Source organism: Lissotriton helveticus, chromosome 2_1, assembly GCF_964261635.1.
Source record: "Lissotriton helveticus chromosome 2_1, aLisHel1.1, whole genome shotgun sequence".
NCBI classification, from domain to species: domain Eukaryota; kingdom Metazoa; phylum Chordata; class Amphibia; order Caudata; family Salamandridae; genus Lissotriton; species Lissotriton helveticus.
In genome coordinates, this window is record NC_136059.1 from 830,771,779 (window position 1) to 830,796,360 (window position 24,582).

At 46.2% G+C, this 24,582-nt stretch overlaps 1 long non-coding RNA gene across 1 annotated transcript in view; it reads right to left on the minus strand.

The window, feature by feature from the left end:
- The window catches only part of LOC144819519 (uncharacterized), a 386,424-nt gene extending 362,300 nt beyond the window's left edge, over positions 1-24,124 (minus strand). Inside the window, exons 1-2 of the long non-coding RNA XR_013607420.1 lie at positions 24,103-24,124; positions 23,450-23,513 (exon numbers count right to left, since the gene is read on the minus strand). This is a non-coding gene — a long non-coding RNA (uncharacterized LOC144819519). The remainder of the gene's footprint in view (positions 1-23,449; positions 23,514-24,102) is intronic.
- Positions 24,125-24,582: the final 458 nt, after the last annotated feature.

Below are 24,582 nucleotides of genomic sequence, written 5' to 3' on the forward strand. Positions count from 1 at the left end.
GAAAGATCTTGTGAAATGTAGACCCCTAGGCTTTTTACTTTTTCGGCGGGACTAGGAGGGGGGCCGAGGGAAAGGGGCCAAAAGGTGGAGTTCCATGGGTTGGCTGAGCCTCCGACAAGAACGAGCTCCGTCTTGTCGGGGTTGAGCTTAAGGTGGTGAGCGCCCATCCAGTCACTGATATGGCAGAGGGTGGACTGGAAATCCTGGGCCGCTTCCTGCGAGTCAAGGTTGAAGATGAGCTGGATGTCATCTGCATAATTAAATGCAGTGACATTCCTGCCCCGGAGGGAGCGGATCAGGGGGGTAAGGTATAGATTAAAAAGGAGTGGGGACAAAGACGAGCCCTGCGGGACTCCGCAGGTGAGTTTCATCCTATCCGCCGAGAATTGGGAGAGTCGAACAGATTGGTGGCGGTTCGTCAAAAAGGAACGAACCCAGTCAAGGGCCGTCCCTCCAATACCAGCCTCCTTGACACGGTCGACCAAGATGGAGTGGTCGACCGTGTCAAAGGCCGCCGACAGGTCCAGGAGGATTAAGGCTTGGCTGGCGTTAGAGTCAGCACCTCTGCGGAGTTCCTCCATTACAGAGAGGATGACCGCCTCGGTTGAGTAGGCTGGTCTGAACCCAGCCTGTTGAGGGTCCAGGAAGTTGGAGTCCTCAACGAAGGAGCTGAGGATGCTGGTGACATATGACTCAAGTACCTTGCTAAGGTAGGGAAGGAGGGAAATGGGACGGAAGTTGGCCATGATTGTAGGATCGGCGCTGGGTTTCTTCAAGATGGGTACTACTTCCGCGTTCTTAAACTGACTGGGAACCTCGCCGAGCAGGAGGGAGTTGTTCAAAAGGGCCAGTGGAGGGGTGGGACAGGCTGAGAAGGCAGCCCGGAGAATCGCGGGGGGGCAGCAATCTGTGGGGGAACCAGAGGAGACTTTTTTAAGTAGACTAATGAAGACTTCTTCTGATATCGGGGGGAACTGAGTCAAGGATTGAGGGTTGACAGAGGGTGCAGCCTCAGTTGAGGGTGCAGCCGGGGGAGTGGAGGAGATGCTGTTTTTGATTTTGATAATTTTTCTATAAAGAAACCGTTGAGGGAGTCACAGAGTGCTTGAGACGGAAGGGGTTTGAGAGTTACCCTATCCGGGTGTGAGAGCTCGTCAACGATTGCAAAAATATCTTTTGATTTCTGCGCAGAGTTAAGGATTTTGGTGGAAAAGTAAGCAGTTTTTGCAGCTGATATGGCTAGTTTGTATTCTCCCAATAATTTTAGGAAGAGTTGTTTCTTTACAGGGTCATAGTTTCTGCGCCAGCGGCGTCCGGCCTGGCGGAGACCTAGTTTTAAGGCTTTAAGACTATCAGAAAACCATCGATGTGCGTCGTGGGGGCGCTTGGATTTTATTAGTTTAAGGGGAGCAACCTTGTCGCTGGCCTGTTCTAGCCAGTCGACTAGTGCAGCTTCTTGGGAGTCGATGGGGCCTAGAGTGACCAAAGCCAAGGGTGATAGAGAGGTGAGGAATAGGTCAAGGTCTGCTTTGTTCCAGTTGCGAGCTTGGAGGCTAGGGCCTCGGCTGCGCGGGGGCGGGGGAGGAACCAAGAGGAGAAAAGAAATTAAATGGTGGTCGGACCAGTGACAAGGTGAGATCGTGAGCGACTTGATTTCAAGGTTATAGGTCCACACCTGGTCAAGGGTGTGTCCCTTGGAGTGAGTGGGTAGATGAATGTGTTGGGTACCGTTAAGCCCAGTTAAAAGATCGGTGAAAGCCAGGGATTGAGGGCTTTCATGGGTATCTGCCGGCCAGTAATTGAAGTCTCCCAGGACTAGGAGTTTAGAATTGTTGATGGTGAGCTGAGAGAGCAGGTCACCAAAGTTCGAATAGAAATTGGGCATAGATTGTGGAGGACGGTAAACCAAAACGCAGGTAAGAGGGGAGACAGAAGATTCAAGTCTGATTCCCAGACAGTCCACCTGAGGGATGTTGAGGAGGGAGAGAGAAGTGAACCTGAGGGAGAGATTGATAATGGCGGCTACGCCGCCTCCTAGTTTGCCCGCAGGCCTATTGGCATGAAGTATATAATACCCTGGAGGGGTGGCTGCTAGGATGTCAGGGGAGGAGTCCTCAGTCAGCCAAGTCTCGGTTAGGAGAAGAATATCGGGTCGGTCCGAGTCTAGGAGGTGGAAGATGTCAAGTTGGTGTCTGACAAGTGAACGAGTATTAAGGTACATAACCGCCAATTCCATATTGGCTGGTGCCTGAGCAAGTGGGGGTTTAGGAGGAGAAGGATAAGCTGAGGGTTCGGAAGTGAGAAGGGACGGGAGGGACTGTAGCTCAGGAAAGGTACTCCGGGGTTGATAAATACCTAGTTGTTGCAGGCATGTGGAGCTGGTGGTATCCAGTGACCTCAGTGAATGTAGGGCAATCAAGTCCCTGGGAGTGAGGGTAGTAGATTGGGCAGAGTGACATGGCCCGGGCCCCGTCCGGTCGCGGACGGGCGCAGACGGGCTTGCCTTAGGCGCGCCTTCGGCGCGCAGGCGGCGCGCCCGCTGCGCTCGTCCGCTGCGCTTCCGGTATGGACACATCCTATATGCTGGTAGAGGATTGGTGAAGGAAGGGGCGTGGCCTAAATAAGTGGGCGTGGCCTGTGCACCGCGAGGAAGGTGGCGGTTCAATCAAGCCCAGCCTCGCCCTCTGCAGCGCTGGATCCGCTGTGCAGGGGCTCGAGTGTCAGGTAAATAACAAGGATTTAAAAAGAATAGAACACAATTCAATTTTTAAAAAGAACAGTAAGAGCGTGGCTCCCGGCTGTGCCTCAGGAGATTAGTGGAGTCCAGCAGCGCTTGTTATCAGCGCGGCAAACGCTTCGGTGTGGCAAACAGAAGAAACTGGTTCTACTGTAGCACAACCACCTACACAATAGCACATGCCCCTTACAGTGAATCTACTTTAGCTCCATACCAGAAATCCTACCTGTTGGGTAATATAACTAGGGGAAGTTGCTCTTGTGAAGTTTGGTGCAACCAGTGCAAGCATGATCAAGAAAGTACAGTCTATTATTTATTGAGAAACCTCCTTGAAGATGCCGACTATGTAGAATTACTCCAAACGTACACAAAATATGATGGTAACAGTTATTACGAAGCGCACAGCATGTATAAGCAAGTAAATACAATTGAAAGTCCAATTGGTGCTCAAAGCGGAGCGAGTAGGTTACCACTACCCGGTAATTGTCATAAATGACTGAACGTAAGCAAATATCCACCAAGCACTCGTTCTCAAATATGGTCTTTTTTTCAGTGTTCAAAGTTCATTTATTCCAAAAAGGTCTTCATCAGATTTCTTCATCCAATAAACGACAAATACCAGCCAACACGTGTTTCGTCTGATCAGTATATGATATACAGACTTCTTCAGGGCTGTAATTAATACAGTAACCAAAAATTACACGAAATACTAAATACTGAACTCAGTATTTACAATACAAATCACCAAAGAATTCACCGAATCCGTGCAAAAAGAAAAAGTCAATCTAAGAAGTACCCGTCACCAAGAGTAAAGCTTGAAAACCCAAAATGTGTCTATCTTACTCTAGTACCCAGGTATGAGTACATTTGCTTAAAATCTTATATTTATCAATCACCTACAATACCAGTTAGGACCCAGTCACCAACCACACCAGCAGGTTGGTCATCGTGTAAATGATAATAATAAAACATCTGCAACTCACCATTATACTTAATACTAATGGTTGTGATTCGTAATCCTCGCAGCAAAAAACAAAATCTTCAATCCAAACCAATCGTCATAATAATCTGTAAACAAAACTAGTATCTCTTAATATACACTCTATTCGTATTGTCACACACATGTATCAAACTGAGGTTTAAATACACTTCACTATCTTCCTGCTCATTCGTTGTATCCTCCAAGTTGGCCAGTATATAGTATACCTACTGGCTAGAGATGTATACCATTCTCTCACAGACTTCTCTGTGCTCTGAATTTAAACCGTCTGGAATTATATACTAAACATTTGCATCAATCACCACTAAGTACCTTAATATGTAAGTTGAATCGCCTTCCAATAATTTGATTCGTCTCGCAGTTATATATTCAGCATGGTCTAAATCCGACCCTCGTGAATATTCCACACTCTCTCGTTGTCCACGTATCTGTAGACCGAGATCAATATATTACATATATTCGTATACACTCTTGTATCAATAGCGTCGTATATGCTACGTTTACCAAACTTCAAATATCTGTATTATTCTCAGTAAACAATAAATACCTCAGTAGTTAAGCAACTTCTCAGTCCAATACGATTCCTAATATACTCCGTTCCTAGTCAGCGGTGCGACACTCTCTAAGTAATCCAAAGTTATCGCTATCCTCATAACGGTGGGCTGCAAACAGAAAATGTGGTACATTAACAAGCGCCCTTTTAGCAAATAAACATCTTGCGCCCAATGTCCTTATTGATATTTAACTCACCGCATATCTGCTCCACACTCCTCTATCGACGGTCGCGTTTGACTTGCGCGCCATCTTAGAGAGGCAGTAAATAGTCTAATTCGCGGGCGCCATACTCCAAACGTATGCTATCCTCCTACTTCAGGAAACCTGGTAGTCAACAAATTCCCCAATTGGTGGCTACAAAGAACACTTCAACTCAGCCAAAAAAGAAGCAAAATATGGAAGGGCAAAATGCGGCCTATCGATTTACATCTCAACAGATATCTTTTGGGAATACGAAGAAATGGATTTGGACTCACACTGTATGCAATGCATCAAATTCACAGTCTTATCTTTTACCATATTACTAATTCTGAACACCTATATTCATCCAGCCCACAAGCATAAAGAAAAAAAAAATTCAGTTACTGACTCCCTTGCTTACAACATTAAGATCCACCTATCCACACACAAATATCATTCTGTCAGGGGATTTTAATATGAATCTATTACAAGACCAATCTAGCAGGTCACATACAGGTGTGGCAGGTCAACACAATACGACGTGACACGCTGGGCTAGAGATGTGCCATGGCACTGGAAGAACTATCACCTTCACACTAAATGGATGAGGCCCCTCAGACAGCTCAGCAGCCTTTACAAGAGTAACCGACAAAACTGGAGCAACAATTGATTATATTTTGGCGGACCCAGATCTGTTTCCCTACATTTCCAACTTTTAAATAAAAGATGGAGCAGAAAGCGATCACTATACTCAAATATTTATACTAACCTACACTCAAGAAAGGACTCGACAAGCCAAGACTCTCACATTTCCCATCCATCCTTATAATTTAAAATGACTCAAATGGAATGAAAACAACATAGATGCCATTATGGAGGTTTGCCCACCTTACTGGCTCCCACCAATGTGAAGCCACCCGGGATAGAGGCCTAGGAGGCATTTGTCACCAATATAAACACAAAATTTGCTTATAGCATCCACCGTCATAAAGCGCCTGGGAGCACTGGAGCAGCCTGGTTTACACGTAACCTAAGGATAAAAAAAAAAACACCTAAAATGAATGCACTCCCAGGATTACAACTAACTTGGTACTCACTTGCAAAAATTGCAAAAATGAAAAGAGACTTCAAAAAGGAAATTAGGGTGGCAAAGCACACACATAAAGAGCAAATTTGTTTGAAAAAGCTCCTGGCTAGTCAGCAAAGAAATTCAAAACTCTTCTGGGTGAATATTAACATCTTGCTAAACGGTAAAAATCGACACTTTAAATCAGATGTAACTGAACATACTTGGAGCACCTTTATAGCAACCATACATATTAAGGCGTCTTACTCCAGTACAAAAACCATCAACAAAGCAGACATCAAAATCTGCCTACCAACAATGGCAAATCCCCTAAAAGACCCAAGATAATCGCTCAGAAGACAACGTGCAGCTGGGAGTACATGTAACATCAAGGATTGACCCAAAAGAGTACCATCCACAGATTACGAAAAAGCAGGTATTGAATGCCATAAAACAACAAAGATCCGATGAGGCCCCGGAGCAAAATGTCCTGCCCAATGCCTTATTCAAAAAAGATCCTGCTTTCTGGTCTACACATCTAACCCCCCTGTTCACCTATGCCTTGGAGACATGCACCATCCAAGACTCATGGTGAGGAAGTATTCTCCAACCGATATATAAGACAGGGGTACGTTCAGTCCCGATCAACTATAGATTAATAGCACTCATTGATGTTGAAACCAAGATTTACGCTTCAAACCTGGTGACAGACCTAGAGGATTGGGTCAACAAAATAAATCTAATCCCTAAAACGCAAACAGGAGTCTGTGTAGGGATGAGCACCCTAGCAAATCTATCAGCAGATACATTCCTGGCTGACCAAGCCATCGCTAAATCAAGTTTCCTGCATGCATGCATGGGCAAAAATTAAATCTTGGGGAGTTCCTGCAAAATTGCTTGAAGGGATGATCAACACTATTCAAGAACGTTGGTCCTAATAAAATTGTGGCAAGTTCAAAATCTCCACCACCAATGGCTTAAAACAAAGGTGTGTCCTGGCCCCCTGCCGGTTTAACATCTACATAGCTGCCCTAGAAAACCACCTCCGCTTAATACAAGGAGACCCCCCCAAAACTGGGTAACACTTTAATAGCAACAACCTTGTTCTGCTCAGCAAAACACCCCGAGACTTACAGCGAGTGATCACCCAGCTAGTAGAATACACAGCTGCCGCTCAATTAGATATTAACTTCTAAAAATGAAAGATCATGTGCTTTTCAAGTCCTAAAAAAACCCAACCCAAATTCACCTGGTCGGCAAACAGTAACAACTTGGAGCAGGTGGAAACCTTTCAATACTTGGTGGTGCTATTAGACCGGCATCTCAATTACAAGCAATACCTGGCAAGCTGAACAGCTGCTATTTGCATTTAAAACCTTGCAGAAAAAATGAACTGACTGCTGAACAAATTAGTTGTTTAGAGTCGCAGCAACATTCTTGCCTTCAATCTTGTATGGATCGGAACTGCTAAACACCAAGGACTCATCAGTCTTAAATACTGCACAATCCAGTCTCTTTAAGAAACTATTTTCAATTGCATGTTGGGGAAAGGATGTAGCCTGAAGGCTAGAGCAGTCGACCTCGAAGCTGGGGAACCAGGTTTGAGTCTTGACAATGATGCTAAACATCCTGTGATTCTGAGAAAATCACTTAATCTCCCCGTGCCTGTTAGAAATGGGATCTCTGGTTGGCTACGGCTTGTGCCAAACCCAGGCAGAGACACCCACTCTAGTCAGGGCAAGAGACTTACATGCCAAAGATAACCCCTGCTCACCCCCTTGGTATCTTGGCACGAGCAGTCAGGCTTATCCCGGAGGCAATGTGTAAAGTATTTGCGCAACACTGGCCTTCTCAGAGGGCTCAAATGCCCTATGTCCCAAATGACATTGCATCTGCCAATGCAGTAGGATTCGCAAGTGCACAATTGCACTGGGGCCGAGGAGTGCATCTCTCTCCTATCTCATTCAAAAATGCCCTCAAAGAAATGTTGGCCGAAATGCAGCAGCTGACGCCAATTGCCGTGCAGCTGTGACGCAAAGAAGGCCTGGCACCACTGTGCCCTCCTGTGCCACTCAGGGACTCCATAACCCAAACATGCCCAACATGTTGCAGCTGCCCACGCTGGTGCGGCACAGCTGGGAATAAGCAAATAGGCCCTGGCACAACTGTGCACTCAGGGCCTCCACAGGGCTCTCTGCTCAAACATGTGCCATGTTGCAGCTGCCCACTACGGCGGCGCAGCTGTGACACTATCCATAAAGGGGGCCTGGCACCTCTGAGCCCTATGGACCCCCACAGGCTTTAAAAACAAAGATTCCCCCTCATTGGAGCGGCCGCAACAGCGGGTCCGCTCACGGAATCCCAACACGACTGCCTGGGTGCCTCGAGCACCTATAACATAAAGGAAAAAGAACGGCCTCAGAGATCAAGAGGGCAATGCAGGGCCCAGGAAGGCAAGCCCTCATGGCGGTTCTGCCTGGGCACCAGCAGCAGCACACCCCAGCAAGGTCAGGAACAACACTCCAGCACAGCACATTTTCATGGGGTCACAGCCCCAATATTTATACACCATTTTCCTTTGTCTGTAGTACAGGGCATGGGGGAACCAGATGCAACTGTTTCAGGGGGGAATTGGAGCACTTTGTTTTCCAAGCTCCTCTTCCCCTTTGTCAGGTGGGGGCTAGGCGATCAGATGCACTGCAGGGGGTGGAGCCAGCATTGTACAGGCTGGGCACAGTACTATTTAGAGTCAGGGGATTACTCCTCCCACTACTCCCAGCATAGATGTCCCATTCAGCCTAGTGCTGACTCACCCTGCCGCTCCTGGAGCCACACACACCTCCCAGCCTCTGTCACTCACAAGCCAGACATGCAATTCACATCAGGCAGGCAGACACATAGCACACAAAAAAGCCACCTTTTAAACGTGGCATTTCTAAAATAACCACAATAAACCTGCATACAGTATTGTGCAGCATTTAATATTACATTTCCATACATACTAAACTCGACCACTCTGCTCCTCCCATATCAGGAATTACCACTGACACATAGATCAGGGAATCCCCAATACATTCCTATGGGCGGCCTGGCCAATCTCACCAATGTAACAAACAGAGTGCACAGACTTTACACTGGACAGCAGTGCTAAAATGCCCAGAGGCCTACAACCACCAACACCAGGTCACAGAAAAGGCTAGGAGAAAGCAAGAAGTTTAGGGGTGAACCTGCCAAAAGGGCCAAGTTCAACACAACCCCCTTCCAGCCAAAATGCAGGGTAGACCAATCACTACCTTGATGGGCTTCCCTGCTTTGGGCGATAGAACACGGAGGTGGGCCCGCAACTGCAGGGACACCCTCCGATTCTACGCCACTCTAACACATGTGGGTCCCTCTGAAAAAAAACTCTGAAGCTCAACTAGGCTACTGCACTGGTACTCCCTGGTTGCCCACGACCAGGCCCTAGAGTCCTCAGAGTGGGGGGCAGTAACCCCTGGCACATAATAACCATTCTCCACTCCTCCTCTCAGTGTAGTTCCAAACTGTCCCTGATCCTCCAACCTAGGTCCGCACCCTCAGGCTGACCAGAGGTCGCGGGTGAGGCATCTCCTCACTCTACCTCCCTTCTCGGGTTCTGCACTCTCCTAGGAGAAACACCCCAGAACATAACTCTCCCATCAGTTCAGGACCTCTGTCCATCAACTGGTCTACCAACCTGGGATGTGTAACGCAAAACAAACAAAAGGGTCACAGGGAAGGTTATGCATCAGTTCCTTACACTCAGGGGAGTGGAGGCTTCGGACCTTACTGCGGCGCAGGGGAGTTGACGCTTGCTTCCTTACTGTGTGGGAAGTTGATGCACCGGTTTCTTACTGCAATCCTGATGCGATGTGCACCGGGGTCAGAGGCAAGGACTCCCTCCCTCTACACCCCCTTCCACAGCCTTGTACCCTCCCAACTGGAGTGGTACCCCTGGAAGCTACACCGGTCAGGACACAGATTACCGTTGCCATTCCCTCCAGGTCAGGCATACCCTGAACCTGTTTTCCCAACCCTGGAACTAAACCCTGTGGCTGAGCACCTGCCTGGCACACCAGGACTTCCTGGGGAGCACGCATGCCCCCCCCCAGAGGGTAACAAATCTCTCATGTGTTGTGTGACATTGGGCCTGGTGCAGATGTCCCAACCCCTGTCCATCTGACAGTGCATAAAGATCCCCCAGTACAGAAGTGGTGTCTATATGGTCACTGATAGGGGACTCAGCCCTTCTGGCTGGCCCCTGACCTACTGGTTCCTCCAGTGGGGACTCTTTCCCTCTTTCACCCCTCAATCTGGACTTCTGCACCCTCCACTTAGGAGTGGCACTGCAAGACATCAGAACCACTGGAGCTCTGCTTACAGATGCTCGACGTTCTCTAGACACTGGGAGATCTCCCTCAAATGACCTACCAGTACAGTCTAGGCCCCAAACCTGGTGTTCTTTTTTTAGTTTATTTTTACAGAGTTTTATATATCACGAATTTGACCCGAATTGGGTATCAGAGCGCTTTACATAGCACCAGTTGCATTACATGAAGACACATTCATTTTTAGGCACGGGAGATTAAGTGATTTGCCCAGAATCACAGGATGTTCAGCATCATTGCCGAGACTCGAACCCTGTTCCCCCGACTGGGCCCTTAGACTGGGTTTCGGGCACCTTGGGACATGCAGCCCCACACTCACTCCTTCTCTATAGAGATAGGACGTGAGCCCCTACATCCCTCCCACTACACCGGGACATAGCTGGGCTACTCTGAACCTCTTCGCCACGCAGGTCCGGAAGATACCTGAGCCACTCCTTTTAAGATCACTCCCAAATGCCTCTTCAGATCCTCTAACACCCAGCCAGAGATCTGCCTCCCATGCAGGTCCCCTGGGATCAGAGAACTCACACCCAATGATCCAGTGCATCACAACTCTCATCCACATACTCCCACAAGACTGGTTAGACAGTTTCTTACTGCCCCTGAATCTCAAACTGTACCCCTCTAACTGGAAACTAGGTACCATCATCCGGGCTCTGGGAATGGGACTTCCAACACTAGACTCCATTTTGCTGCCACCACTGGATCCCACCCTTACTGGGGAACCCAGAAAACTCAGACTGCATGATTTACCCTCCCGAGCTAGTGTCTCCTTGCCGATTAATTAACCAATGCAGGCCAACACTAACAACACGTAGCATAGGGGTAGTCTCCTCCTTCAGATTCTTCGGTTTCTGTCCTTGGCAAGATACACAACCCATAGTGCAACAAGAGAACACATTTCCAAAAAGAACACTTTTAAGGAGAAAAAGCAAATCAACAAAAATATTCCCCAAAGTTGTGATAATCTAAAATGAATAGCTTGTAGTGCAACCAGTTGTCGCTGTGGTACAGCGCAAAAGCAAGTCCTATCCTCACCGCTGATCACCAATGTTGGAAATGGGATAACTGGTTGGCTAAGGCTTGCACCAAAGCCAGGCAGAGACCACCATTCTAGTCAGGGCAAGGGAGTTACATGCCAAAGATAACCCCTGCTTACCCCCTTGGTAGCTTAACAAGAGCAGTCAGGCTTATCCCAGGGGCAATGTGTAAAGCGTTTGCGCAACACACACATAGCTACAACATACTAGGCACACCACAAAAGGAACTCCACACAAGGTTATATAAAAAAATAGCCTTTGTATTATCACAAACACATTAGAAAAGTAACCACACAATATACACAGTGCCAACTGGCATTGGGCAATATTTACAGGGGATTTTATACACATGACAGGGCCAATTGGGCCACTGTCAGAACCATCACATAGTGAAAATAGTAAAAGTAGAAGCAATAATAAACGTGGAACACAACCAGTAATTACTGGCTAACACGGTACTCAGCATTATCCTGCAACATAAATCATATTATGCAAAGTATCACATTAGGCGTGAAATATATTCTGCACAAACCTCATAAGCCTAAACATATTAGGCCATAACCTCCTAAGCATAACTCACATTAGGGGCATAAATCACAGTAGAGGATAACCTCATACATAAACCACATTTAGCGACATAAAACACGGTGCATAAATCACAGTACATGAATCAAATTTCGGGCGCACCACATAAATCACATTAGGGCCTTGCGCCCTATTAACCTAACAGTCCCCCTAGCCAACTAGCCTTTTCAGAGGGCTCAAATGCCCTATGTCCCAAATGTCAGGGCGGCTGCCAATGCAGCAGGATTTGCAAGTGCGCAATTGCTGAAAATGTTGGCCTAAACGTAGCAGCTGATGCTAATGGCCGTGCAGCGGTGATGCAAAGAATGCCTGGCACCACTGTGCCCTCCTGTCCCACTCAGGGACTCTATAACCCAAATATGCCCAACACTTTGCAGCTGCCCACACTGGTGCAGTGCAGCTGGGAATAAGCAAATAGGCCCTAGCACAACTGTGCCGTTGGGGCCTCCACGGGGCTCTCTACCCAACCATGCACCACTTTGCAGCTGCCCACTACGGCAGCGCAGCTGTGACAATATCCATAATGGGCGCCCGCACCTCTTTGCCCTCTGGACCCCCATGGGTTCTAAATGCAAATATGCTCCCTCGTTGGAGTAGCCCGCAATCGCAGGTCTGCTCATGGAATCCCAACACGACTGCCCGGGTGCCTCGAGCACCAATAACCAAAGGAAAAAGAGAACAGCCTCGTCCCCACTCACCGGAGCTTGGATCAGGCTCTGTTTCCTCTCTCTCGCTAGCTATACTCCAGTGCGGCGGGGGCAAGATCTGCGGTGTCTGGGGAGCCTCCTGCCCCTCCTGGAGCCACACACACCTCCCAGACCCTGTCACTCACAAGCCTGACATGCAATTCACTTCAGGCAGGCAGACACATAGCACACAGAACTGCCAACTTCTAAAAGTGGCATTTCTAAAATAACCACAATAAATCTGCGCACACCATTGCGCAGCATTTATTATTACAATTCCATACATACTAAACTTGTAACACAGAGAGCGCACGCACTTTACACTGGACAGCAGTGCTAAAGTGCCCAGAGGCCTACAACCACCAACAGCAGGTCACAGAAAAGGCTAGAAGAAGGCAAAAAGTTTTGGGGGTGAACCTGTCAAAAGGGCCAAGTCCAAAAGTGCCTAACAAAGATGAATGTGTCCATCTGTAACGAAACTGGTGCTCATGTAAAGCGCTTTGATACCCGATGTCTCGGGTCTAGTTCGCACTATATATAATCTCCAAAATAATTAAATAAATAAATATTTTAAGAATTATCTCAGGCACAGATAATACTGAAACTTGGTCGCAAAAAAAGATACCAACAAGACAAGGGGCCCTGTTAAATACTACTTGAGTATGAGGGCAGCAGAGGAAAACTCCTTAGCCCATTACTGCTGAATGGAGGTTGAAAAACAATCTAGGTCGAATAAGTCAGTATACCTCGTTTTAAAGCAGACACTTGCTTCTTTATTGTTTAAGGATGCTTGACTCACAATACCAGCCTACACCAAGTTTAAACAAATCACCAACAAAGTCACCAAACGGCAATCCCAGCTAATGGATTAAGCAACTCTGATTCCTAAAAACCACTCATGGGTGGTGATGCCAAAATGTATAACTCTAAAACCACAACTATACCTGTTGGAAAATTTTTCAAGATCTAAAAAGTTCAACATGATATTACCTAGGCTCGGTGTTTACTCATGTAAAGACCTTACCCAAAATAGAAACGGTCCTGGCGGAATGCCGCTTTGTGGTTATGAAAACGAGTAACTACTCCATCTATTATGTACTTGTCCGGTGCCACTAAACCTTTAAAAAACTCTTTAACGGCCAACACTGAAGCAAGAATAAATAGGGACTTGAAGATCTGCCCTTATAAAATGCTTCGGAGGCTCCACAGTACAATTGGCTTGCAGGGAAATAATGTTTTTGAGCTTAGCGGCAAAAGAACTAGAGAAGAGTGAACAATGAATAAAACATGCACCTCAGAATCAACTTTTCTGGTTTGAATCAAAATCTTACATTTTACATGACTATTGCAGCAGCACTTTATTTACAAACTACGTTCATGAATTATGGGTTTGAACAACCTGTGATCAGCCTAGTCCAAATTTACTAGAAGTCCAATTTCTTCCTGTATGGCTGGATGCCATATGTTTATATTTAATTAAGAAAATCATTTGTAACATTAGTTTTAGAACATATTTCAACAGGTTTAATGCAATTTCATATTCAAATTATTACCAATGTTCAATGACTTATAAGAATCTTGTGGGTTAATTGTACCACACTTTTATGATTTTTAATGAAATTGAATAAAAATATAATTTTTCTTCCTTGAAGATACATGAGAATTCATGCTGAGGTCCCTTAGAGATTTTTCAAACAATTTGTTTACTTTCATTAAACAGAATAAACCCTTGGATGTCAAAACATATTACCTCATTGTTTTGCTGTAAGCAGAGAAACATTCTTTAACCTATGTACATTGAGTGAGGAAATGTCAGTGCCTGAGAACGGTATGCTACTGAAAAAAACAAAATCTTATTTTTCTTGATTTAATATGTCTCATAAATGTTGGTTTAGTAAACGTTTCCTTCCTTCTGATGCAATACAGTGACAAGTGAAACTGTGTGACAGTGTGTGAAAATGTGTGACAACATGCTTTATAAAAACTACATAAACAATATGAATAAATGGTAAAATTCACAATAGGTGGTGAATTTTGTAAACAATTTTCCAGTAAGGCCTTTTTTAGCAACCAAAGGAGGGCAAAAACATCATAGTGATTATGCTGAAATTTGTTTTTTGAGCATTCAAGCCGATTTATGTATTTAGCGAAAAGGGATATTATTGCACCCTAAGTTAAATGAGGCCACTTTACCACAAATAAGTCTTATAGAACCAGCAGAAAACTAGTTATAACTTTGCACCTTTAAATGGGAACCTTGAGGCAGACTTACTAACTTTTGAAGCAATGCAACGCAGCACCAAAGTTGCTGGGCTGTGTTGTGTCAAAGGGAGAGAGAAAAAGAGCACCATAAGACATGGCAGTGTTGGGCGGCGTGACCGACAAGATGGCCGAATAAGTAGTGTTTTTTGGCACTCCTACCGGAAAACAGGGAGATCTGTTAATATCCTGTGATGCTGCTCTAGCATCAACCCCATGTTCATCGTCGCGACGAGGCGCTGCTCCCTGGGGTGATTAAAATTGTGACTCATCCCCTCTGACACAGCGAAACAGACGGCAGCGCAGATGCCAGGGAAACTAATGCACCATCTTGGCTTGACATATGGCAGGTTCAGAACAGAGCATCGGCAACTAGTGACCCTCCCTGGCACTGCAGTAGCGGTGGACTGTGGTTGGCTGGCTCTGCTCCCAGCCCGGGAAGTGCAGGGCCCTAGTCGGGGGCTCACCCGCTGCGGACCTCGGCGTGGACGCAGCCTTGCTACACACAGAGTGGCCTGGCGATCGGGCTGACAGCGGCGGCTGAAGCGGTGAGACCTGATGGAGACTGAGACAGCTCACAGGCCATGAACTACATGCGGTGAAAAGGGGGTGAGTCATTGAGCGGAAATGGGCTTTCGGACGACCCATCAGCTTCCCCCTCTAAATTAGGCTAAAGCCTGCTGGCCTGAAGACTTCTAGAGATCAGGGAAAAACTTAAACGCAGCTGGCTGTTTGTTGCTTTGCGGTTAATTTAAGCCCCAGGAGTTGCATGCGATAAGCCTGGGGCTGGTGGGAGCCTGGTGAGTGACTGAGGCCTACTGGGGTTATAACAGTCAAGACCAGGCCGGCTCAAAAGTGAGACAACACAGTAACAGAGGCCTCCCCACTGTACCATAGGCATACAAGGACATCCCGGAGCCGCTGTTGAGTGTGCTGGGACCCTGGGAAATAAAGCCGAGGTATAAACCTCGACTGTTGGTGAACTTCTCTTGTATCCAGGAATTTACCACCACTATGCATCACCTCCTGGACCACCAAAAGATAATCCCCACATGCTAGATCCTTGCCCTTGGACAACCAGGTTATGGAACAGAGGCAAGGGTACCACGAGAGATGACTGGCCAATCATAAGACCCTCCGGGGAGGGGGGTGCCAGAGGAGGAGTGTACCTGATTTGATCGGACCTCTCAGGGGTCAATTCCATATCTTTGGGGAGGAACACTCCTGTTGGCGGATGAGAACGTGCAGAGGCCTCGGAGTCTCTGGGGTGGCTCCTCACAAGGAGAGATAATTAGAGGGGAAGTAAGCACCAGCGACTCGAATTGTTGTTAAGACTGCTCAGCTCTTGTGGTGCATAAAGAGGACTGGGCCAACATTGTGAAAGAAAAATCCAACTCTGCGCAGTCCAACAAGATTCTGAATTATGCGTAACCCCTGCCTCAGGGATCAGACCAACAAGACCCACCGGGGGACGACAATGCTGAGGAGCCTCCGACCATAGTCTGAGACCCTTCATTAACCGATTTCCCGGCAGCAATCCAGTCTACCAGAGATGACATGGTGAATAGGATAGATGCAGTATCCAGCAATGTCAACCTCCTGCGCTGTGACTTGTACAAGGTCTCTGATAGAGTCAGTACGACTGAACAACATGTAGAAGAACTCCAGTTGGAAGTTAAGTCACTCAGGGAAACGGTCATGGATTTGCAGAAAAAGACGATTAAACTTGACGACGGGCCTAAGATCAGGAAAGCCGATCGAGAAGGAATAACCAACAGTTTGTGGAGTTTCCAGATCATGCGGAGGGTCCCACAGCAGAGCTGTTTCTGGAGGACTGGATTACAAAGGTCCTTGCACCCAGGAGAACGTCCAAGTTCTTTAACATGGAAAGGTCCATACAGCACTGGCCCCTCCGCCACAGCCCGGGGTCCCAATGAGAGCCGTCATTGCCCGTTTTTTTAATTACCGGGATCGGGACGTGATCCTGCAAGCCACCCGCACAAAGGACACCATGCTTTTTGAAGGTCACCTGATCGCAATTTACCCTAATTACACACAAGAGGGGCAAGGCCAACGGAGAACCTCTATGGCAGTCAAGAGATGATTACGGGATGCAGGGATAAAGTACAGCCTTCTCTTTCCAGCCAAACTACTAATTGAACATAAAGGCAAAGCTCTGTTCTTCTTCTCCGCGGCAGAGGCATCTGATTGAATGGACGCTATAGGGGAGCATGGCACCTTCCAGAACTCACAGCCAAAACCAACCAAGGCACCAGGATCATCAGATCCTACTACGAGGGTAAGTCAATCATTTGGGGGGGACGCTGCAAAAAGATGCCAGTGATTCTGGACATCTCCAGATCTGTGCAGATGGCACCCCACAATAGGCAGAAGTGTTGTCTGATTCTGAAATGGCCTCATTGGATATAGTACCCGACTCTAACGTTTCCTGAGATAACGTTAATTGAAAGAAATGCATGGACACCTATCAGAACGCTCAGATAAGTACTTATTGGGGACTCACTTCAAATGTGTTTTAAGTGGGGGAACGGTAGAGTATTGACCCCCTGTGACCAGGGAGGAACCATGCCCATTTTTAGAGGCTGGGTCCCGTCCGGGGAGCTAGAGACGTTGACCTTGCACCCTGTCGAGTGCCCGGCCATTTACAATGCATTTCCTTAAAGAGACATGGCTACTGCACATTAAAAGATCCGGGAACATGTAGCATACAATTATGTCTAATGATGCAGTGGACTGTTATTTTTGGGGGGGGATTTGTGGGGGTAGGAATAGGTCGGGAGATTCAGATTCTAGCTCGCCATGATATTGGGAGGGATGGCCCCGCATCACTGGCCAGAGGGTGGGGGGAGGAATTGGGGTTTCAACCAGTTATGCCTGCTCATCCTGCTGGACCTTTCTCCAGCTTTTGATATGGTCAAACACGAGAGTCTGCTTGATCTTCTCAGACTTAGGATGGGTCTTTCAGGATCAGTGCTAAATTGGTTGACCTTTTTCTGCATAACCGAGCACAACAATTCAAGATCAACAACACTTTTTCCAACCCAGTACCAGTTAGGCAGGGCATCCCGCAAGGATCCTCATTATCCCCGACACTATTTAACCTGTTCATGGAGCTATTCACTGAAATTCTACAAGCGGCTAACGTGCAATATCATATGTACGCGGATGATACACAATTGTATCTAAAGATCAATACCTTAGAAGACATTAAACAGCTTAATTCCAAACTCTTGACCACCCAAACATGGTTGGCAGAAAATCATCTCAAACTGAACGCTCTTAAGACCGAATTCCTCCTCATAGCCCCCCCCCGCTAAATTCCCCTTGATGCAAAACTTAATCCAACATCTCACTGAACTCAACTTTCAACCAACTATTGTGGACTCAGCAAAATCCTTGGGAATAACTGTAGACATCAGTCTCACTATGCAGAAACACGTTAGCAACGCTACAAAGGGAGCTCACTGTCAGATAAACATTCTAAGGAAATGAACCCATTCTTGCCAGTCAACGACTTCAAACAAGCTGTACAAGCGCTAGTTATCCCTTGTGTGGATTATGGTAGTGTCTCTTTATGCGGCCTTCCAAAAGCGAGTACAGCCCCCCTCAGAGCCGCAATAAACTCGACAGCAAGACTCATCACTGGCTCGAAAAGAAGTTCACACATCTTCCCTGATCTAAAATCCTTGAATTGACTCCCGTTTAAAGCAAGAATTCATCTAAAAATAGCTTGCATGACCCATAAGGCCTTGCACCACAAGACGTCCATCTACCTCGCACAGAAATTGACAATCTCCGGTGGCGCAGACATTCTTCTACTGAAACCTCAAAGATTCAATTAAAAAAACATACAAACAATACTTCTCTGGGATGGCGCCTAGGATTTGGGACACTCTCCCCCCTGAAACAGACTGAATCCCTCTACCTTATCTTTCAAAAAGGAAGTAAAAGCGATTCTCATGGCAAACTTTACTTGACCACACTACCCTGCCCTGAACATTTGCCAACCGAGAAGCGCCTATTTGGTTCTTCGACAATTTTTGCTGTGTTTTTGTGCTATGTTCCTATGCTTCGGTACTTTGCGTCTTTTCGTGTGTATCCTTACACTTATCCCATACTTGTTCTTTCTCCCAAACTACTGTATTTATAATTTGTCATGTTATTCTTTTTGTATAATCAACTTTTTCAACTTTTTCATTGTAAAGCGCTCTGATATCCGCAAGGATCTTGATCGCGCTCTATAAAACCTTCAAAATAAATAATAAAATAGTGGGGGTTTAGGGGTTCTGTGTCTGGGATGCAGTCTATTAATATGTGACCAATCTCTGTGGGTGGAAAGGTAGGAATCTGGAGACAATATCAACTGCGAATCACCATGGTTCCCCCGTGATGAAATTGCTTACCTGGAATGTGCGAGGTATTGCAATGCTCGAAAAGTAGAGACAGATGTATTCTCACTTAATAAGGTATAGAATATCTATAGCATGTCTCCAAGAGATTCATGTCTGGGCTGATACACTGCCTTATATAAAACGTAGATGGAGAGGACAGCTATACACCACTTCATATTCAGGATTTGCACACAGGCCCTCATTTGTATAGCTCCAGGGGTCCCCTTTCAACACTTACATCATGTGGTTGACCCAGAAGGACGTTATGGGATATTACATGGCAGGCTTGATGGCCAGAAGATATGTCTTATCAATGTATGTGCTCCTGACTCGGGTAGTCCACATTTCTTCCCTGACGTAGTGGCTGCAGTAACTCCATATTTAGGGGTAGGAGTGATCATGATGTGGGATGTTAATTGTGTGATGGATGGGACATTGGACCGCGAGCCTCACTGGCAGAACACTAAACCCTGGATGACAGAAACCGTTAGAGACACCCTGGAGGGATTGCGGTTGTTGGATGTATGTCATACGCCAGCAACTAGTACATTCAGTAGACTGGAGCAGTGTTTTGTATCTGCGGACCTGGTCCCTATGGTGGGGGAGATAGCATACCTGCAGAGGTATATCTCGGATCACTCTTCAATGATGCTATCCATGGGTACTAAGAGGCCCAGATCCAAAATCCCCACATGAAGGTTGCGGGCTGAGGTGCTCACGGACCCACCCTTCACTGTCACATTGGAAGAAGAGCTTTCCCGATATTATGAAGGGAATTGGGGTTCGGGGTCCTCAAGAGCAGAGGAGTGGGAGACCATGAAGGTAGTGATCATTGGATTTGAATTAAGACAACATATGGAGTGCCCCAACAGCTTGAGTTGGACTTCAAGGTGCAGGAAGGGAAATTAGCAGAGATAGAGAAGTCATTCCCGATGGCTCCCCATTTTCTGGACGAGTGGCTGGCAGCTCGGGAGCTGCCGTTGGCAGCTCTATGCCGCTTAGAAAAGTTTCACTACACAGCATACTGGCAGCATCTGCATATGAAGGGAGACCAATCCAGGGCCCTGCTTGCAAAGTTAATCAAGGGAGAGATGCCCGTGTCCCCCATAGTAAAAATGCAGTCCAGTGAGAGAACCACAGTATATAATCAAAAGGCAATTCTGACTCCGACTCATCGACAGTGGTGCTGTGATATGGACGGCACAATGATAACTGAGAAGTCAGTCTATGTCCACCGGGCATGTCCCAAAAAAAAGGGCCCAGGTGTGGGCAGGATGGAATACATTTTGTGGTAATATTTGCAAACCCCCTCAAGAGGAGCAGATGTCGGCAGATAGCGACTAACCAACGGTGATGGAGTTACCAGGGTTTGTGTCACAGCACGCAGCAGATCAATAGTTGCTGAGTCTGAGTTGAAACCTATTGAACAATTAAGAGATGTACTACTATTACATAATGTTTATGTCATATACCATATGCACTAATGAGTATTCCACTGATGTATCGATTGTCTTTTTATACAAAATGCCAATAAAAAGTTAAAAAAAATTAAAAAAAGGCAATTCTGATCATCGGATCATCTGGCCAAAGTGTATTCGGAACAACCTTCCTCGCCCCCAGAGGTGGTTGCTGATTTTCTGGCCACACTGGGCTTATCTTGATTAGAAAATATGGTGCACCAATTGCTAGATACCTCGATATCTAAAGAAGAACTAATGGAGGCCATACAAGCTTTAAAACAAGCAAAAAGCCCCAGGAGTGACGGTTTCCCTGTCTGAGTTCTATAAGAGGTTTGCATAGTTACTGGTGGACCGCCTTTTGAAGGTATATAATGAAGCTCTTCATAAGCAAACTCTACCAACCTCTATGAAAGAAGCCCTGATAGTCATGGTCCCCAAGGCAGACCGGGGCACCGGTTACCAGGTTCGTACTGACCAATTTTCTGATAAATATAGATATAAAAATCCTGAGCGGAATTTTGGTGGCCCGGCTCCTGCCACATAGGTAGTACTTATTATATCCCAACCAGGCGGGCTTTATCCCCAAGCGTAGTAGCACCCATAACCTGTGAAGGCTGGCTCTCATATGGCACTCTCCCACTTTAGATCAGGGCGATAATGCCTTGGCGTTATTAGACATAGAGCAAGCCTTTAATTCAGTGAATTGGTCTTACATCAGGGAGGTCCTGCGAATAATGGGTGTAGGAGTGGAGTTCCTTAAATGGATACAATTGTCTACTCAGCTCCCCATGCTAGAATAAGAATTGGGAGTCTGGTATCGGAGTCTTTGGTACTGAAGCGCAGCACTAGGCAGGGATGCCCGGTGTCACCCCTCCTATTTTCAACGTCGATGGAGCCGCTAGCAGCGGCTTTGAGAAGGGAAATGGATGCATGGGGAATCCCGTTGGGAGACATTAATCATGTGCTTTCAATGTACGCGGACAACACTCTAGCGTACATTCGACAACCCGTTCAAGCGATTCCTATACTACTAGATACTCCAGGGGTTTGGTAATATTTCTGTATTACAAATAAATCCTGGAAAATCGGAATTACTTCCAAGTGAACAGTTAGCCTTACAGCAACATGCAATGCTTATGAAGGTGGGACTCCCATGGGTGGAAACTGAGCCCAGATATTTAGGGATTAAATTGGTAGCTGCTCCTGAGAGGTACTTGACACTTAATATAGAGAAGGTGATTGAGGGAATATGGGGCTAAGTGCCCTTCTAGCTGAAGCTGCCTCCATCCCTTATGGGAAGGATAGATATAACAAAAATGATCATCCTGCCCGATGCCTCTACGCGATGCAGACATCCTATAGAATACCTCTCAGCGCTTTTTTGCAATACTAGGTAGTCTGCTGGTAGACATGTTATGGGGCATTAAGAGTGAAAGGGTTAGCTTGGCCACACTGCAGAGAACATGGCAAGACGGGGGATTGGAGGTGCCATGTCTCGAGTTCTATTATATGGCCTCTCAGTTACAGCACGCAGTCCACTGGCTAGATGAAGCCTAAAACTGGGAGAAGAGTCTGCTGGCTGGAAATTTTTCAGGAGGCTCGCTTCCTGAGCTCCTGATGTGAGGGAAAAGGGTATCCCCTACATAATCCGACACGTCGCAGAGGTATGGGAACACACGGTCAGGAAAGTGCTTGGTTCAGCGCTGTATGCCCCAGACGTTTCACTGTGGGTGATACAACCCTTTTCTAAAATTGCTGCTTCTGTGTCTGTCCATAAATTAAAGGAAGGTGGATGCCTAACAATGGGTGACCTCTTTGAAAATCAACAATATATCATTCGAGAACAGGCAGAGACCACCTTTAACCTAGGAAACGGGCAGTTTCTGCCGTTTAGGAAGATATCCCAGGTGGCCCGGTAATTATGGCCCTTGTTCCCGTAAGAACCTCCTGTTACAAATATATTACAGGTAATGTTATACATGGCCCAGGGATGAAGACTTATCTCGCATTTATACAGGGCAATCCCTGTACAGACAAGATGGTCAACAGTAGTGGAAGCTCCCTTAACAGCAAAGGATTGGATTAAAATTAAAAGGGGGTTAAGCAAGTGAGCTCAAATACCCAATTTAAAGTTATATAATTCAATATTGTCCACCAAACCTACTTTACTCCAAAACATTAAATAGAATTTACCCAGATCACTCGGGGCAATGTCCCCGCTGTGGTGAGGTGGAAGCGGATTTCATACATATGTCTTGGTTTTGCTCAAGTATGAACCCTTACTGGACCTTTAACAACACAAAGTAACTGTGGGTCTACATGCATCAGAAGTTGTGAAGGTATGACCACCAACCTACTTTTAATTAAAGCATAATCCTAATAGTGAGTGATGCTTCTCGGGTGTGAAAGTACCCATCAGATATTGTTCGGTGCCGCCCTTGTCATCATATGGGACTCCTTACACCAAGGAGGATATTACTGCATCTCATGATAGAGAAGCGGATGCCCCAGTGTAACTAAGGGTCTATAAAGGTAACCTAACAACGATACCTGGAAAGCAGTGCGTGTGAGAAAGAAAGTGATAGCGAAAAATCTAAAATTGAAGAGTATAGAGGAAAAACAATTTATTAGGTACCTCTCATACTTTCAAGACTAAAAACCAGTGCGGAGATATAGTAGTTTTCAACAAATAGCTACTATTTAATTGGAAAGGTCGACATGTTTCAGCAGTAAGAGGACCTGGTGTACACTGCTTTCTTCAGGACCAAAGCTTCGCTACTTCGTGAATGTGAGAAAACTAAAATTCACCCGTGTGAGTGAAAAATCCATAAGTGTCACCTGGACGACTAGGATCCGAAGTTGTCCACCAGATACCTAGGAAAATTGCGTCCAAGTGGAATAGGTTAGTGTATCATACACACACAAGGACATACAGACATAGACACATTGGTATTTGAAAAACACATCTCTGTTGATAATGCCTCTATATAGCTCTTTTTTCTATACTTCTAATATCCATAAAGGTATATCGGAAGCCCAACAACAGTATTGTCACCCACTCACCTTCTTGGTAGGACGTGGGTGCTGCGCCTCACCTGGCTACGGCTCAGGTAGATAGAGCACCGCTCTATTAAAAATAAACAGATACAGATCATAAATACTTCATGTTAATTCTTGTCACATGATCTACAACGTCCAAAGAAGGAGTGCTAGAAGGTAAGAATGTCATGTGAGTGTACCACCATTGGTGATGCAAGCTCTCCTTGACTCTGATAGCAGTGTTGGCACTAAGTATCTACCCGTGTCAACAGACATTCATAGTCCTCACAAGCACGTAAACTACAATCTAAACCTCCCTTGCAGGTGATATTACTTGGGAGGACCCTTTATGCATGCACATGCTTTAGTTGCGCTAATCTCATGTCAGACAGATTAAAGCTTGAGCCCGTTATCATTCACACTGATGGTATATTCATAATTAAGTGGCATATGGGACTCAGCAACACCTAGGGCTTCACTCTTCTTTATATTTAAGGGTTCTCATATCACTAGATAGCGTCCGGTAAGTAATAAGCGCCATAACAGTTCGCTCGAGATAGAACTGCCAACAAAGTTACACATTTTCAAGATCACGATCTCTCCGTTACATGCATGGTTTAAATCGGACAGAACCTTTGTTAAGAGACAGCGCGCCAAAGTCCAAGCCGAGTCCCTACCTGCCCGTCGATACACCGGGCGTCCCTCTCGGCCGTCTCGGGGAGGTGCCGAACGGGTAGGTTCTTCCGATCATAACGCTTCCGTGTTCCGGGACGCATTTTACGTCATGGCAGCACGTCACACGTTACGGTTGCTGGGACTTGTAGTCCTAATGTCCCCAGTACCACGTTGTCTTCTATGCAACGGATGACCAGTACAACGCTAATCGAGCATTATCATTAGCTACATAACACTCTTGGCTGATGGATTAACAAACACAAAAAGGATCTTCATTTGATCCTGGTAATTTGTGTGTAATGAAAGGATAGAACTACATGATTGAAGTAGGTCTGATACCAACATAACTGGCATAGGCGTGTCCTGAGACCTTGATGTCATAGACAATGAGGACAATGTTAAACGTTACCATAGTGTTAGCTTCTTGGCAAACCTTCATCCATTAAATCTAGTACCGACCCGTATTGAAAAAAACGCGTGGG